Genomic DNA, 20,137 nt, shown 5'->3' on the forward strand with positions numbered 1-20,137 from the left:
CAGCTAGAGTCAGTAACTTCATCAACAACAACTGGGAATTCAATGGCATAGTGGAGCTAGAAATTTGGAACATGAGAAGAAACTATTCTATCCTCAGACTCACTCATGAAACAGACATGAAACTCTAAGAAATGGAGGAACTAGAGGATTTTTTGATAAACTTATGGTTCTGGTTGGTGTTCCTTTGGGGGTCTAGACTTAATCCATGAAGAACAATTCACAAAGGTAATTATCTGGCTGCTCATTAAAAGAATCCCCAAACACATCATACCAGACATCCACAACATTCTTCAACCAGTTGGAGTATATCAAAATGCCAAGAAGCCTTATGGAAGAGACAGATTTGAGAAAAATCTAGAAGTTAAGCTCACCATAGATGTTACTAAGCCCTTAAAGTTTGGTATTGAAGCTTTTGAAACACCAATTGTTTCACATTGGCTTGAGTTTGCTTATGCTCTCAATGGTATCAAATTCTGTAAAGTTTGTAGAATTCTAGATCACCCATCTCCACCCTGTCCCATTTCACCCACACCTTCAAAATCTCATTACTCACACTACAAATGCCTACCAACACCCCAGACTTTACCACCACCACAAACTTCCCTTCAAAAAACTGTTCAAGAAGGAAGAAATGTCATTCACAGAGGTTACACTGATGCTGACGCAGCTCAAGTTTTTGAAATCAAGATGATAAATGCTAAACAGAAAGAATTAAAAATGACAATAGAAAAAATTGTTCCTTCATCTTCAAAACACCTCACCTTTGGAGCTTCTATTAGAGCTGACCCAAATTCACCCCATACAGATGTCATTGCTAGTCAATTAAGAAACAGAAAACTTGAGCTCTCTAAGAAAATCTCTAACAATTATAAGGCACATCAAGCTAAAATAAGGATCAAGGATGCTGCTAGATTCAAACACCCTACCCCATCCAACACCAACACCAGCCCAATTCATAATCTAGATCCTACAGGTATCTTTCCAGCCATTCCCTCTCAAACTATACCAACATTCTCTGAAATCAAAGATATGATGGATGCTGAAACTGCTCAGTTTAAAAAGAAGGCTTGGAAGGCTAGAAAGACAATTCATGTTTTTGCAGAAGAACACCATCCTTCAGATTTTGATACTACTAATGATGCTGATAAGCTTAAAGCTATATCAAAAAGGAAACAATCAATTTCTGTTGTTGTTCCTATGGAAATCACCAATACTGGTAACATCAAAAGATTCAAGGACTACACTGACAACTATGATGAACCTTTGGACTCAAGCATCCCTTTCATGACTAATGATGATTCTGGCTCACCAACTTCAACTTCTGAGGTACATATCCTTATATTTTATTTTCTTATAATCTACCCCATGAATCATTCCTATGCTTGTATTTATTGGTGCATTCTAGATTATTATGATCCTATAACTAGAAGATTAACCTCAAAAGACCCCCCAGTTTCATATTTTTGGCAATTCTTTATCTCTATAGCTTGTAATTGTCAAGGCCTTGGGCAGAGACATACCAAGAAATACCTTAGTGACATGCTGACCAAGTTCAATCCTGACATCTGCTTTATCTCTGAAACCAAGCAGAAACATGGAAAACTCTTAAACATTATGCAACAGCTTAATATTCAGAATTTCTGGCATGTCAATCCTGGAGGGGCTAGTGATACTGCTGGAGGGCTAGTATTGATATGGAAGCACAATCTTCATGTTGAAATTATGGATTGCTCCATTAACCATATCAATGCTACAATCAAGCATACCAGTGGCCCTTCTTGTCTCTTCACTGGTTACTATGGCAGTCCTTATGATACTGACAGTAAAATTAGTTCTTGGAAAGTTTTGTAACATTCATCTCTCAATCACTCCCTTCCTTGGTTGGTTATTGGAGATTTCAATTTCATCTTACATGATAATGAAAAGTACAGTACCCAACCTTTGGACAATATTGAAGCTAATATCTTTAGCAACAAAATTGTGGATTTGGATCTAAATGATTTGGGAAGTGTTGGATGTCCTTTCACTTGGTCTAATAATAGGAATGGTCCTGCTCTTACTGAACAGAGACTGGATAGAGGATTAGCCAATGAACTTTGGTTGCTCCTACATCCAAACTCTACTGTAAAAAATCTTCTAGCCATTGGTTCTGATCACCATCCCATTCTTATAAACACCAATCCCAATTGGCGTACTGGTAAAATACCTTTCAAGTTCTTTGGTCTTTGGTTGGATCATAAGGACTGCAAGGACATTGTCACTGAATACTGGCAAAGAAATCTATCTAGTTCTAGTGCTTTTCTCATTGCTAGAAAACTCAAAGACATTAAGCTGAAACTCAAAGTTTGGAACAAAGAGGTGTATGGAAATATTCAGACAAACATAGAGGAAAGTAAGCAACATCTATATTGGTTACAAGAAAACTATTTCAAACATGACAAAAGTGAAGCTTTAAAAACTGCTACTCAAGTGCTTAGAGAATGGAAAGGCATTGAGGAAAAATTCTGGAAGATTAAAAGCAGGGATCAATTCATCAAGTTGGGAGATAAAAACACAAGTTATTTTCACAGAACCACAAAATGCAGAATAAGAAGAAACAAGATAGACTTTATTCAAGATAGTGCTGGAAACTGGATTGAAGACTACCATGAAATAAAGCACTGTTTCATTAAACACTTCTCTAAGATGGCTATTCAAGATAGTGCTGCAAACTAGATTGAAGACTACCATGAAATAAAGCATGGTTTCACTAAACACTTCTCTAAGATGGCTATTACTGAATCACCTGAAATGAACCTTGAAATCATCAATCTCATCCCTACTACTATAACCACTGCTGATAACAATCTCAACAAAATTCCTGAAGATCATGAGGTCAAAAGTATTCTCTTTAGTATGGCCAAAGACAAAGATCCAGGGCCAGATGGATTCCCCCTAGTTTTTTCCAAGCCAACTGGGATATTGTTGGAGAGGATCTAATCAAAATGGTTCAGCATTTCTTCAAGTCTGGGCACCTCCTCAAAGAAATGAATTCAACTTTCATATCACTGATGCCCAAAACTGAAAATCCATCAAACCCCAGTCATTTTAGACCCATCAGCCTCTGCAACACCACATAAAAAATCATATCCAAACTGTTAGCCCAAAGAATGAAACCTTACCTCAAAAAAATCATATCCCCTTACCAGTCTGCTTTCATTCCTGGAAGGCAAATTGCTGATAACATATCCATTTCCCATGAAACCATTCACTACATGAGAACCAGAAGAGGTCACAAAGGCAATAAAGGAAGTATGGGAATTAAGATTGACATGGCAAAAGCTTTTGATAGAGTGGACTGGAATTTTCTTATTACCATTATGGGAAAAATTGGCTTCAACTCTGACTGGTGCAACAAGATTATGCAGTGCATATCAACCACCTCCACTGCTATTTTAATAAATGGTTCTCCTGATAAATTCTTCAATCCCTCTAGAGGGCTGAGACAAGGGGATCCCCTATCTCCTTACCTATTTCTATTCTTCATGGAAGCTTTGTCTAGAACCTTATCTCATGCTGAAGAGTTGGGTATCATTTCTGGAATTCAAATTTGCAAGAATGCTCCTTCTATAAACCATCTTTTATTTGCTGATGATTGTATGGTTTTCTGCAAAGCTAATCTCTCTGAAGCCCAAAATATTAAGGATATTCTAAACCTCTTTGGAAATACTTCTGGTCAACTTATAAATTTCAGCACATCTGGTGTTTTCTTCAGCATGAATATTGATCCTTCTCTTATGCCTAACATATACAATCTTCTAGGAGTTCAAGCACTTCCTATAAATGACAAGTATTTAGGCTCTCCTCTCTTTACTCATAAAAGAAAAATTCAATCTTTCAAGCCAGGTGTGGAAAAGATGAAGATAAATCTGTCAAGTTGGAAGAACTCCCCCTTAAACCCAACTGGAAGAGAGGTTATTATCAAATCTGTTACTTCCACAGCCAGTATCTACCAAATGAACTGCTTCAGAATTCCAAAGAAAATTTGTCAAGATATGAACAAACTTAAAAGAGACTTCTTCTGGGGTAAAAAATTAGAAAACCCAACAGGTTACTATCCAAAAACTTGGACAGCTATATGTAAACCAAAAGATCTTGGTGTTCTTGGTTTCATGAACATGGAACTCTTCAACAGTGTCATGATAACAAAAATAGGACGGAGGCTGGAATAAGATAAGGACTCTCTATGGTACCAATTGATGGATGCCAAGTATTTACTGGGGAGAAATGTGCTCAACATGGATACCAAAGCCAAAGATGGAGACTCCTAGATATGGAAAGGAATTCTAGAAGGTATCCAAAACATTCAGCAAAACCGTGTCTAGAGGATAGGCAATGGAAACAAAATTAATATTTGGGAATACCTCTGGCTACCTAACTCAACAAACAAGCTTTCAAAACCTGCAAACTGCCCAAATAATACTCAGTTTTTAGCTCATTTAATGACAGACCAAAAGGAATGGAATTTGCAGATTATCCAGCAATTCTTCAGCCCTGACATTGCTCAAGCCATCACTAATCTAGCTATCCATCCCATGGAAGAAGACAGCATACACTGGAATCTTAACAGCACAGGAAAATTCCCTATCAAAGCTTTGTACAAAGCCAAAATAGAGAACATGTACCGAAATGATCTCAACACAAGAAACTGGAGTGCTATTTGGAACCTGAAAGTGGCACCAGCTATCAAAATTTTCCTCTGGAAATGTGCTCATAAAATCCTCCCAACTAATGCTAAAACTGCAAGCATTCTATACTACATAGATCCCATATGCAAAATTTGTAATAGTCGAGAAGAAACAATGACACACTTGTTCCTCAATTGCCCTGCTGCGGTTGAGGTTTGGCATCAAATGCTAGGTGAAAATCATGGTCTCTTTGACCATCAAAATCTCTTCATGGATTGGTTTAATACTTGGTTCCACAATCCAAGTAATAATGGGAATAACTGCACTTATGCAACCACTTGCTGGTTCATTTTAAAGGCCAGATGTGACCTGGTATTCCAAAACATCACTCCTATTGCTAAGAATACTTCTCTCAGCATCAAATAACATCTTTGTGAATATAACAGAGTTCACAACCTGCACTATCATGCTCTGAATATCCAGGGCCTAAATTATGATATTGATCCTCAGATAACACCAACAGGAATCCATGTTGGGATCCACCCACAACAGCAGAATTATGGTTTCTTAATCAAAATCTGCACTATCCAGGATCCTAACAGTTCTCATTATTTTTCAGCCCTGACTATAACTGATTTTGCAGGCAACTCTGCTGATAGCAGAGGACACACAGGCCAATGGGGAGCAGGAGGAGCCATAGACGGAGCATACTTAGCGTTTGCATCGGCAGAGGACAAGCAGCACATGAACATTGAAGTACATGCTGAAATCAATGACATCCTGGAACACTTCAATGCTCTCTACATCAAAGCAATCAAAGGAAGATTTACCAGAAACTACCATAGGGAAAAACAGTTATTGAGTGCCTCTTCAGTTTTGAGCATTAATCCTGTAAATTTTGTTTTAACAGGTCTTAAACTTTTGCATAGAACCCAAAATATCCAAGCCTTAAATTTGGCTATTACATGTAAGAACTATAGCAGTGGGTCTGATGTTTGCCTAAACAACGACACCACTAGCACTACAATTAATCTTTGTCCTTAGGCCTTGCCTAAGTTTTCTTAAAAAAAAAAAAAAAAAAAAAAAGCCTTGAACCCATGACCCTCTGGTAGGTATGGAGTAGGAAACTAAACCATGTACCCGTACCACTTGGTCCAAGGAGGCGTTGGTGTCTAAGAAGTTACTTGTCTTGATGTCGTTAAAACTACTCTTTCAAAGGATTTAAACCACAAAAAAAGCTAATCAACATTGGAATTGGTCAGACCATCTGGGGTTAGCGCAGTTGGCCAGGAGCCTGACTCTCAAGTAGGAGGTCAGCGGATCGAGTCTCCGCTCAAGAGTTTGAAGAACTCATGAAAACTCCTCTTTATGTAAATACTTATATGTGGTTATGGCGGGTTGAATATGGCAGTGGGGCCAGTTCGGCTGGCTGGGTTTGGGTAGGGGCCTGAGCTTGTCTTTCGTGTATCAAATAAAAAAAAACGTTGGAATTGGTCTTCCAGCTTGTTCTTCCTTTTTCACCTTGCAAAGTTCTGTTCAGGTTTTTATTTGTTCCAAGTAGGTTGAACTTTCAGCATTTTAGGTGAGAAGCCAACTCCAAAGCATCTTGAGCAGTTATGTGATCTCCTTCCTCTTTCCTATGGGATTTGAGTCCCCTAGTTCTTCTACCAATAGTTTGTCCTAAGGGTCATATAATAGAAACACCAACCCCTACTGTAGACCTGTGCAATTGTTGTAGTAGGACAAAGAAAACAAAGGAGATATTCAGATCAACAGTCTGGACACGTCCTCTAGTGAGACAGATTATACTCATATTAGAGCATCTCCAATGCAAGAGGTCAAGGTTATCCTAGGTCGAGGTCTTACTAACAAAAAAAATTGTGGGTCATTGCTAAATGACAAAAATAAATTAAGATAAAATTATATTCCTATTAGAGCATCTACTTAATGTTCATCTCCAAACAACTTCAATCTGACAAGCCTTACCTTTTTTTTTTCCTGTTACAATAATTAGAACCGCTAACAACTCTGTCAATTCTACTGCAAACAACTTCAGTAAACAATTTCCACCTCTACGTCCTCTGCAATCTTCTCAACCATGACCAACACAAACTTCAAAACCACCACCACAATCTTCACAAACACCGTCATAACCTCAGAAATATACATCACCAACGGTTCAATCAACAATACAACCTCTTAAATCCCTAATACAACATACTTCACAATCATAATCACTAGTACAGTTTTTTCTAATGATAAGTACCTTCGCATTGGCAAAACAACTGCATACAAGTATCTTTCGTTGTTTTGCGAAACAATGTTTAATCATTTTGGTCCAACCTATTTACGAAAACCAACTGACGCGGATGTTAGAGAAATATTAAAGAAAAATCAGGAAACGGGATTTCCCGGAATGTTGGGTAGTCTTGACTGCATGCATTGGGTATGGACCGGATACCCTACCTATTGGGTCGGTCAGTATAAGGGTCACTATGCAAAACCAACGGTTATCTTTGAGGCTGATGCTTCTTATGATTATTGGATATGGCACGCTTTTTTTGGTCTCCCAGGATCTCAGAACGATATAAATGTTTTATACAAATCGCCTTTGTTTGAAGATTTAAAGTATGAAATTTCACCTCAGGTAAATATCACTATCAACGGGAATCGCTACACTCACGGTTATTATCTTGCAGATGGAATTTATCCAAAATGGTCAACTTTAGTTCAATGTTACTGTCAGCCACCTTCCGGTGAAATGGGTCGTTCGTATTCATATTTCAATAGTAGACAAATGGATCTGAGAGAGGATGTGGAACGGGAATTTGGAATTCTGAAGTGGAAGTTCGCCATCATTTGTGGGCCTTATCGTGGTCTAAGTGCTCGTGAAATGTATAAGACTATGCTGACTTGCATCATTATGCATAACATAGTAATCCAGGAAACTCGTCGTAATAAGAATTGGACTAACCATCAAGATGAAGACTTAAGGCACGAGATTATCCCAGCAAAAGGATTACTTGCAAGGAACTATGCGCAAATGACTAGTCATATTGAGAACAAAACTTTGTATAACATGTTAAGGGAAGATCTCAGAGCGAATATGTGGGCTGAGTTTGGAAGAGATGGAGGACGAATTGAGTAGTGTTGTTTCATTTGTTATTTCATAGCTCTGTTTTGAAGTTGTTTAATTTTTTCAGTCTCATTTGTTGTTTTATAGTTTTGTTTTGAACCTGTTTAAGTTTTATTTTTTTAACGGTCATTAAAAGTAGCGGTGTAGATTCAATCCCTAGGGGTCTAGACTCAGTCGCCAACATTCCTTATAAATATACCTTCACTTCATCCATTTCAAAATCACACCTTCATTTAAAATCTTCCACTTCATCAACTTAAAATTCACTTATCTACAAAAACTTCTCTACTCTCTGGGTAATTTATGGATCATCCTAGATTTACTGAAGATGAAGATTTATCTCTTTGTAGAAACTATGTAATATGCTACCCGAAGAGAGGTGACGAATGACGGATGAACAGTGTACCTAGTATGAGTTATCTGGGAAAAATTCATGATGCCTTCTGCACGGAAACAGGTAATCCTCATAACCGGGATTGTGCTGCTTTGTTTTGCCGATTCATGACTATCAAAGATCTTGTGGTTTTATAGCTATGAAAAGGATTATCACTCGATATCGTCTTAGAGGTGACACGAAAGCTGAATTGGGAATACGAACTCAAGACGAGCGGCGAAGACAGAAAGGAAATAATTTTGAATACGAAGCGGAAGTTCTTAAGGAGTTTTTAATAACTCGTATGGGATGTTAGGCTTAAGCGGAAGTTACAATCTTAAGTTTAGTTTTGATGGATGTTGTCAAGTTTAAGTTTTAATGTAATGAAAAAAGTAGAACAATTTGTAATGAAAATACTACAAAAATTTCAACAATTTCATTCACCATAACCAAACTACTACATATTCATTAAAATTGTTAGAGCACTGATCGGTCGAACTCGCATGCGTTGCTATCTCAAGAATGTTTGTCAATGTTATAGTGATCAAAACTATATGTCTTGATTTCTAGCCTATTTATAGATGTCTCGGACTAGGAATAGATAATGTAGTTGAGCTTAGATTTCACAGAGTTCTCATTTGAAGACGAAGAACTACTAAGGGGAGCTTGTGGAACTTCTTCGACAAAAGGTATGTGGAGACTTAAACTCATCTATCACTTGGAAAATATATTTTTATTATCTTCTATTTTGAGACATATGTCGTGTTAAGATCAAGGTAGTCAATATCGGTTGTACAGGCCGATATTACCGATTTTTATCGGATATCGGAAAATACCTATACGATAACGAAAATATCGGCGATACAAAGACAGAACGATATTATCGGTTGTACAGGACGGTACAGACCGATATATCGGTTTTACTTGTACACCGATAATATCGGTTTCATGAATAAATTTTTCATCAACATGCATCTAGTCTTTACAGACAAGTACAATGCCAATTGGAAAAGGTAAAAATCCCTAATATATTTATAATATAAAATCAATGACTATATGGTAGGATATAAGATGGAAACCATATTTGGATTGCAATACAGGGAAATATAAAAGATAAACATAAGGGATGATAAAAGGATTTACTGGCATAACGGGACAACAATCACAACGCTGATTAATAAAACACCTTTTATTTTGGAAATTTAAAATATGTATATGATTCTTATTATTTTTTATTATGGTTTTATAATTATTTTAAATTCTATATTAAATGACGTATCACTGATAAAAACCAATATTATTTTTTGTATAGGTGTATGTGACCCGGCCGATACGATACCGATACGCGATATTAACTACCTTGGTTAAGATATAGTTTTCTCTATACACATTTGAGATTTCGAGATTAGTATATCTCGCTTACATATTTCTCGAAACATGTGTTAGTAAGCTTTCGACCAAGTTTATCTTATATCATGAGAAAATTGCCGAGTAACATCTTACATGGTTTGTGTGATACAATCATTTGATGTAGGCTTGGAATGTTTTGATAATGATTATTTCAATATCTTGAAAATTGCTTTGATGTTAATAGTGTGTGAAAACGACTATTGTCATTATAGAAGAATGTTTCTATGATTGAAATAAAGACTTGAGAACGCAACCATGTTTGGATATAAGCATATATAGTGTGTTCGCGCATTAGTGTATAAATCCATAAATCGGGAACCAAGTGTATGCATATGTGTGTATACAATATTGGTGAAGAAGACAACATAAGTATGCATACCCGTACGCATGATGGTAGAAGTTTTCGAACCGAAAAGATATGTTGTGTTTAGGAATTACAAACTCCTAAATTAATCACCTTAAGTATGCATACCCGTTGAAAAAGCAGGGTCTAACAACACCACCCAATATTTCGCTTAGCAATCTGTATGGACTAACTCCGAAACACTTTCTAGAGAATCAACTAGACAGTCATACTCAATCTAGGTAAAAGTATCTCAAATAGTTAATATCTCTCTCTTGTTTTGATTTACTCAAGCTAATAGAAATCAACGAGTCATAATCAAACACAAGGAATAACTTGGATGGTACCAAAGACCAATGTCCAAGGATCAATCAATGATAATCAACAACCAAAGGTTGGATTGATCTAATTGACGACCCAAATGCACAATCTGTATTATTTCAATTATAAATATAAAAAAATATAATGCGGAAACTGAAATAACACAAACACCAGAAATTTTTTTAACGAGGAAACCGCAAATGCAAAAAACCTCGGGACCTAGTCCAGATTGAATACACACTGTATTAAGCCGCTACAGACATTATCATACTCCAAGCTAACTTCGGACTGGACTATAGTTGAACCCCAATCAGTCTCCCACTGATCCAAGGTACAGTTGTACTCCCTACGCCTCTGATCCCAGCAGGATACCGCACACTTGATTCCCTTAGCTGGTCTCACCCACAACTAAGAGTTGCTACGACCCAAAATCGCAGGCTTTAACAATAAACAAGTCTATCTCACACAGACAAGTCTATCAAAGGATCAATCTGTCTCCCACAGAAGAACCCTAAAGTTTTTATTCCTTCTTTTGATAATAATCAAGGCGAACAGGAACCAATTGATAATCCGGTCTTATATTCCCGAAGAACAACCTAGATCAATCAATCACCTCACAACAATCTTAATCGTATGGTAGCGAAACAAGACGTCGTAGAATCACAAACAATGAGACGAATATGTTTGTGATTACTTTTTATATCTTGCCTATCGGAGAAATCAAACAATTACAAGCCAATCAATATGATTGTACTATTACGATAGAAGATGCAAGATCAGATCACACAACTACGATAAAAGTAGTATCGTTAACCTGGTTTTAGAAGAATAAAACCAAAGGTTAAAGGAGAACCGACTCTAGCACGCAAACTAGTAGCACACGTAAGGTGTGGGGATTACTTTTGCAGAGTTGCTAGATGTCCCCTTATATAGCCTTTCAAATTAGGGTTTTGCCTTAGTTACAAAGCAATCAATATCCACCGTTAGATGAAAACCTGATTTAGATTCAAGCTAATATTTCTCAACCGTTAGATCGAAAATTTAGCTTGTTATACACAAATGAGTATACGCTTCTAGGTTTGTTAACTGCACCCAAACGTGTACATTGTTGGTTTAATAATAGTCTAACCAAAAAGGTTAACCATATGGGCATTTCATACCAACCATGTTCTTCTTCACCATAACTAGTTCAAATGACTCAAATGAACTAGTTAAGAGAGTTGTTCAATTGCAAGGAAATCTTATGTAACTACACAAGACACAATTGAAGCAAAGATGATTTGATTCACTCGAATCGGTTCATGATCTTTAATAGCCACGGTTTGCAAATGCAATTTCCGTAAGAAACATTTCATGACTGAGAGAAAGAAACACACTCCATCTTATTTAGATGCAATCATATAGCCGAAGATAACAGCATTCATCAAGGAGTTTAAAGATACAAGATAACCCCTCTAAAATTCCACAGCTGCACACCCCTCAAGATATGACCATTAAGCCCAAGTTCAAAAGAAATCTCCCCCATTTGATGTCATTCCCGAAAGAACAACAACGAGCAACCTTAAAATCAAGAGAAAAGAAGGATTTTTGAAACACAAAAAGTGACACTAACAAAACAGAAAACACAACCCTACAGAAAATGAACTGAAGTAACCTACTGGTGTTTCAAACTCAATTGCCCAAAAGATATAGATAAGCATAGGGGCAAGAGTTATAGAAACACTAAATGAATTAGAACAACACCAATATACTGCCGCAAGTGTTGAAATGTAGCAGTGTCTAATGGTTTGGTAAGAATATCAGCCAATTGTTGTTCGGAAGGCATCAATGCCATGCTTATGATACCAATTTCATAGAGATCACGAATAAAATGGTACCTTATGTCAATGTGCTTTGTTCTTGAGTGCTCAACGGGATTCTCAGTGATTCAGATCGCGCTAGAGTTATCACAGAATATCTTCATTATTCTAGTATCAACTCCATAATCAGCTATCATTTGTTTCATCCATAGGGGTTGAGTACAGCATGATCCAGCAGCAGTATATTTTGCTTCACATGTAGACATGAATTGAGAATTTTGTTTTTTGCTATGCCAAGCAACAAGATTCAGTCCTACATAGTAGAAACTCCCTGATGTACTTTTTCTGTCTTCTACACAACCTGCCCAATCAGCATCGGAATAAGCAGACAGATCAGTGTTAGTATCAAAAGTGTAAGAAAACCCATACCCGACAGTGTGATTAATATATCGAATGATCCTCTTTGCCACTGCAAGATGAGACTCATTTGGATTTTCCTGAAACCTGGCACAACAACCAAAACTGAAATAAATATCAGGTATAGTAGCTGTAAGATACAATAGGCTTCCAATAATAGATCGATACATCTTTTGATCTACTTTTGCTACTTTCTCACCTCTATGTAGCTTACCAGTAGTGGGCATAGGTGTCAATTTCGGAGAGCACTTATCCAGACTGAACCTTGTCACAAGGTCACGAGCATACTTCTCTTGGGATAAGTAATTACATCCTTATGTTGTTGAATTTGTAATCCTAAGAAGAATTTTAATTCATCAACATTGCTCATTTCAAATTCCTTAGCAAGAGATACTTAGAAGTCTTTTGCAAAAGTTTCAGAAGTTGATCCATAGATGATATCATCTACATAGATTTGAGCAATAACCACATCTCTCCCACTCCATTTGGTAAACAAAGTTTTATCAGCTCTGCCTCTTGAAAAACCTTTTTTAATGAGAGAAGTGGTAAGTTTTTCAAACCAGGCTCTAGGTGCTTGTTTTAACCCATACAATGCCTTCTTGAGTTTTAACACATGATATGGGAATTCAGTATTTTCAAATACCTTAGGTTGAGCAACATAGAGTTCTTCCTTTAAAATTCCGTTATGGAATGCGGATTTTATATCCGTTTGGAACAGCTTAACCTTAAGAAAACAAGCATGAGCTAACAAAAGGCGAATGGACTCAAGACGTGCGACAGGAGAAAAGGTATCGTCAAAGTCTATTCCTTCAATCTGTGAATATCCTTGAGTGACAAGTCTAGCTTTGTTTCTGACAATCGTGCCAAATTTATCAGACTTATTCTTGAATATCCATTTAGTACCAACAATATTGATATTGGAAGGGCAAGGTACAATTTCCCACACATCTTTCCTTTGAAATTGATTTTACTCTTCATGCATTGCATTCACTCAAAAGGGGTCGTTCAGAGCTTCATCAATATTCCTTGGTTCTACTTGTGAAAGATAACAACCAAAATTGCATATATTTTGAAGTTGTCCTCTAGTTTTAGCTGTAGAATCTCTTCCTCCAATAATACTGTTTGGATCATGATTCCTCTGAACTCATAAATGTCGTGGAAGGACACGTTCTTGTTCATCAGGAATCCCTTGATCAGTACTCTTCTCCTTGTCAATAGAAATGTCAGGATCAGTAACAGTTGGGATAACTTCAACTGATTCTGGAATTTCTTTGACTTTCTCAATTGTCTCGGTAGGAGGAAATTCAACAGGAGGATTTTCACGACGAAAGTTACTACTGTCGTCAATGATAACATTAGAAGATTCCATCATGACTTGAGCTCTGAGATTAAAAACTCGAAAACCACGACTATCAAAAGCATAGCCAAGAAAGATACCTTCATCACTTTTGGTGTCGAATTTCCCTTTCTGTTCTCGATCTTTCAGAATATAACACTTATTTCCAAACACCCTGAGATACGGAGGTTGGGTTTCGTTCCATACCACAACTCATAAGGAGTGTTAAGGCTTTTAGACCGCAAATACACACGGTTGATCAAATAGCATGTTGTAAAAACAGCTTCTCCCCAAAATCTTGATGGTAAGTTTTTTTTATGGAGCATTACCCTAGCCATTTTCTGAATATTCCTATTCTTTCTTTCCGCAACTCCATTAGCTTGAGGAGTAATAGGTGGAGAGTATTGTTGAATGATCCCCAGTTCGTCACAGAATTCAAATACCTTGGTGTCTTTGAATTCAGTTCCACAATCGCTTCTAATTTTCTTTAGTTTGCGACCTTGTTCGTTCTGGATCCTTTTAACAATAATCTTGAATTCACCAAGAGTTTCATTCTTATGAGATAAGAATGCAACCCAAGTGAATCTGGTGTAATCATCTACCATAACTAAAGCATACTTCTTACCAGAAACAGTGGGTTGTTGAATTGGTCTGAATATATCCATATGAATTAAATCAAGTGGAGCTTTAGTGAGAATATCTCGAGATGGTGTGTGGTGAACTTTCGTTTGCTTACCCTTTTGACAGGCACCACATACACCTTCAATTTTTGCATTGATTTTGGGAATGCCTCTGACAAGTTATTTGTTAATGATCTTAGTTAGAAGACGATAGTTGATGTGACCAAAACGTTCATGCCAAAGATGTGTAGATTCCACCTTAGTCAAATTGCAGCGATTGCTAAACTGAGTATCAAGTAGATAACAGTTGTTTTTACCACGAGTTCCTTCAAAGATTACTTTTCCAGTGTTGTCAACAATGTCACATCCATTTGCATTGAAGACAACTCGATGGCCTTTGTCACAAATTTGACTAATAGAAAGAAGATTAACAGTCATACCTTTTAAGTATACAACATCATGGATTTCTGGAACACCGGGCAGTTTGATCCCTTCTTGCTAATGTAGCAAAAACTCCCATCTCCAAATGTTACAGGACCTCCTTCATAGTCAATAGACGAAACGAACCATGTGAGATCACCTGTCATATGTCTACTACATCCACTATCAAGAAACCGTTGAAAATGAGACGTAGATCTTAAAGCAAAAGCACCCATACTATTAGTACTTCTCTGTTTAGAGTTTCCTGATACTCTTGTATGTCCTTTAAGAGTATCAAAATGTTGTTTAGTTTTCTTACAAATATTACATGCAACATTCAGCCTCTTTCGAAATGACATACAAACTTGTTGTAAGCGATTGGAATAATCAAAACAACAATACGGGCCACAACTTTGAATTTTGTCTGAGTGGTTCTGGTGTGATGATAAGATGCACACAAAACACTTGCAAGTATACAAGGTCAAGATTTGTAATAAGATGGTGAGTAGGGGTTTGTCCACAGGGAGAGGAGCATATAAGAAGTTTTCCTAGCTAAGGTGTGTAGTGAGCTAAGGGCAGGCAAGGTAAATGGCATACAGACAAGAATGCAAGGTAAGTAAAGAAAAACATACAATAACCAAGGCTTGGAAAGATAAGCAAAGAACCAAGGCTTGTAAGGTAAAGCAGCAAAGTAACAGCCAAGAAAAGCAGCAAATAACCAAGGCTTGGAAGCCAAGGGCAGGGTGAGGATTATGCACTGACTTCAGTGCACAAAAGCTACAAGGTGCAAGAAAATAAAAAGCAAGAAAAATTAACTGAAGAAAATAACTGATCAGGAAGCAAACACACAGGACTGAAATTATAATTGACTGAAAGAGAAGTGGTGGGTAAGCCAAGGCATATGATCCACCTTGTGTCCTAATCAAGTGACATGTTTCTAGGTTATGTTCATTCCTAAGCATACAACTAGAAATGGAAGAACACCAACTTGCTCACTAGTCTACCCCTAGCATTGGCTGTCTTTTGACAGTACAGCCAATCACAGGCTCTATGAGCATTGGCATCTCTCATTTACACAATCAAAACATAGCAACAGGAAGTAACTATCCTAGCTCATTCACACTTGACAGTGCACAAGGCTTCACTGAGCCTTGGCCTGAGGCTGATTAGCTCATGCTAACCATGTTATGGAAACATACATACATTAACATAGATAATTCATACACATTTAGCAACATATCAGATAACTCAAAACATAAGCAATTTGCAACTGTCAACTGAAAAGCACTGAAATTTGAAGTTCATAAAAATTGTAGCAAATTCTCTACTGGCTAGTCCAGAGAGGTATACAGTCTGTTTCACACACTCCCCACAACACCAATTTATACCCAATTACCCATTTTTTGGTTTTCCCCCAATTTTCCCCCAAAATCAGTAGAACTAGGGTTTGGTGAAATTGATTTACCTACTGTTGATGAGATACTCGCTCCATCTCGTCGACCCACTCTTCTCCTGCTTCTTCTCATTCCTCTCGAGCTCCAATTGATGCTTTAATCATCATTTATATCACCAATTTCTCACCTAGGGTTTCAGGCAGAGAGATGAGAAATTGAGGTTGTAAATGATGATTAAAGAGATGGTACGTGATGGGTTTAGGTAGAATAGAGTTGGGGAGAAAACAGTGGAGTGATTTGGGGTGAGGTGGTGGTGATGGAGACGGACATGGTGGTGGTACAGAGTATGATGGTTCTGCAGAGGGGGTGATGGAGGAGATGGTTCGATGGAGAAGGGAAGGGTGCGTTTGTTTGAGGTGTAGGTGCTCGGTCGCTAGGGTGTGAGGCGAGTGTATCGAGTTTGATGATCTGCGACGCTGAGCCGTGGGATAGGGAGATGAAAGATCAATCGGACGGTGAGATGAAGTGAAGTTTGTAGCGACCGCTGGATTATATAATACAACAAAATCAACGACGCCAGATGGAGTTAGGTGTTGTAGTGTTAGGCGGAGATATCAAACTTCGATGCACAGCAAGAGAGCGACCGTTGGATGCTTCTGAGAACTGATCTAATGGCTGAGAACGGAGGCGCTTTTGTGTGTAGAAAATGAGGTTGTGCGCACCATTCTTCGCGGCTTCCTTGCGTGATTTCTCCCGGCTTTTCACTACTTTTCTGCTCTTTTTGCTTCGCGACTCATCCGAACTTTATTTATTACCTAAAAATGCAAAATTAATTAATAAAAATATTTATTCTTGAAAACAATGAAAATACATAATATGGGATAAAATGTAGAATTAACGCACAAAAGATGAGTAAATGCCAACAAAAAGGGATAAAATATATACAATATTTGGCACTCATCAGGTTCCTAGTTAAATCAGTTTTTACATCAAGGTTGTTAATTACTATCTGATTTACGACTATTCTTTAAAGAGGAACAACTGGAGTTACTCAGATTCACCAAGGGACTAGTACCAGATATTAAATCCTTAAGAATTGCAATTTCTGCAACAAGGCCAGAATTGATCCGGATTTGTTCATCCAACCCCTTTTGAAGAGTGACCAGTTTATCAAACCTTTTTCTACGGGGTTGTTTTTTAAACCTGGTAAAGCGTCAATTGAGACTTTATGGTCCATATAGATCGCTACAAACACATATTTTTGAGGTCTTAAGCGTGTTTGCCTGCTCTGATACCAATTGAAAAAGCGGGGGTCTAACAACACCACCCAATATTTCTCTTAGCAATATGTACGGACTAACTCCGAAACAATTTCTAGAGAATCAACTAGACAGTCATATTCAATCTAGGTAAAAGTATCTCAAGGAGTTAATCTCTCTCTCTCTCTCTTGTTTTGATTTACTCAAGCTAATAGAAATCAACGAGTCCTAATCAAACACACGGAATAACTTGGACGGTACCAAAGACCAATGTCCAAGGATCAATCAATGATAATCAACAACCAAAGGTTGGATTAATATAATTGATGATCTAAACGCACAACCTGTATTATTTCAATTATAAAGATAAACAATATAATGCGGAAACTGAAATAACACAGACACCAGAAATTTTGTTAACGAGGAAACCACAAATGCAGAAAAACCCCGGGACCAAGTCCAGATTGAATACACACTGTATTAAGCTGTTACAGACACTAGCCCACTCCAAGCTAACTTCGGACTTATCTTTAGTTGAACCTCTACCAATCTCCCAATGATACAAGGTACAATTGTACTCCTACGCCTATGATCCCAGCAGGACACTGCGTACTTGATTCCCTTTGCTGATCTTACCCACAACAAAGAGTTGCTGCAACCCAAAATCACAGACTTGATAATAAACGAATTCGTCTCACACAGAAAATTCTATCGAATACATAATGTATTAAGCCGCTGCAGACACTAGCCTACTCCAAGCTAACTTCGACTGGACTATAGTTGAACCCCAATCAGTCTCCCGCTGATCCAAGGTATAGTTGTACTCCCTATGCCTCTGATCCCAACAGGATACTGTGCACTTTATTCCCTTAGATGATCTCACCCACAACTAAGAGTTTCTACGACCCAAAATCGCAGGCTTTAACAATAAACAAATCTCTCTTACACAGATAAGTCTATCCAAGGATCAATCTGTCTCCCACAGAAAAACCCTAAAGTTTTTGTTCCGTCTTTTGATAATAATCAAGGCGAACAGGAACCAATTGATAATCTGGTCTTATATTCCCGAAGAACAACCTAGATTAATCAATCACCTCACAACAATCTTAATCGTATGGTAGCGAAACAAGATGTCGTGGAATCACAAACAATGAGACGAAGATGTTTGTGATTACTTTTTATATCTTGCCTATCGAAGAAATCAAACAATCTCAAGCCAATCAATCTGATTGTACTATTACGATAGAAGATGCAAGATCAGATCACACAACTACGATAAAAGTAGTATCGGTCTGGCTTCACAATCCCAATGAAGTCTTCAAGTCGTTTAACATGGTTTTAGAATAAGAAAACCAAAGGTTAAAGGAGAACCGACTCTAGCAAGCAAACTAGTCGCACACGTAAGGTGTGGGGATTAGTTTTGCAGAGTTGCTAGATGTCCCCTTATATAGCCTTTCAAATCAGGGTTTTGCCTTAGTTACAAAGCAATAAATATCCACCGTTAGATGAAAACCTTATTTAGATTCAAGCTAATATTTCTCAACCGTTAGATCGAAAACTTAGATTGTTATACACAAATGACTATACGCTTCTAGGTTTTTTAACCGCACCCAAACGTGTACATTGTTGGTTCAACAATAGTCTAACCAAAAAGGTTAACCATATGAGAATTTTATACCAACCATGTTCTTCTTCACCATAACTAGTTCAAATGACTCAAATGAACTAGTTAAAAGAGTTGTTCAATTGCAAGGAAATCTTATGTAACTACACAAGACACAATTGAAGCAAAGATGATTTGATTCACTCGAATCGGTTCATGAACTTTAATAGATAAGGTTTGCAAATGCATTCCTTAGTATTTTAAGATTAAGTTCAGAAATCATCTTTAGATATATAACCTTCTCAAGTTCGCAGACTAGGTTCGCGGACTTAAGACACCGGATAGAGTTTACAATCTCCAGCAGAAATTCTCGGGATGAGAACTTCATCGGTTCGCGGACTGGGTTCGTGGACTTGGCTCATACAAGTAGTTTGTCAACTCCAGCAGAAATTCTCTGGTTTGAGAACTTCGGCAGTTCGTGGACTGAGTTCGCGGACTTGGCACTTTCCATACTTCCGGTTCTCTTGATCAACAAAGTTAGAGAACTTCGATTCAAGGAATACATTGGTTATGTAATCTAAACTCTTATTCCAATCAGTGAAACATTCTTAGAGGACGTTATACAGTTGTTACACCATTTCTCGTCAAAGAAATTTTCAAAGTGATTGAAACATTCATGACTTTCGTCACTAAGTATGGATAAACTTGGTCGAAGCGGCTTCCTCGCTAACAAAACTCTGGTGTCTTTGTTATTTATTTTCCGCATTATATTTTGTTATATAATTGAAATATCACAGGTTGTGCATTAAGATCAATCAATTATAATATCCAACCTTTGGTTGTTGATTTACATTGATTGACACTTGAATATTGGTACCGTTCACATTAACTCCTCTTATATTCAATCGGGCTCACAGATTTCTATTTGTTGATTGCGGATTGAATTAAGAGTTAGAGATATTAAACTCTTTGATATACTTTTATCTAGATTTAGTCTGACTGTCTAGTTGATTCTCTAGAAAGTAAATTGGTGTAAGTC

The sequence above is a fragment of the Papaver somniferum genome, chromosome 3, assembly GCF_003573695.1.
Source record: "Papaver somniferum cultivar HN1 chromosome 3, ASM357369v1, whole genome shotgun sequence".
Lineage (NCBI taxonomy): Eukaryota > Viridiplantae > Streptophyta > Magnoliopsida > Ranunculales > Papaveraceae > Papaver > Papaver somniferum.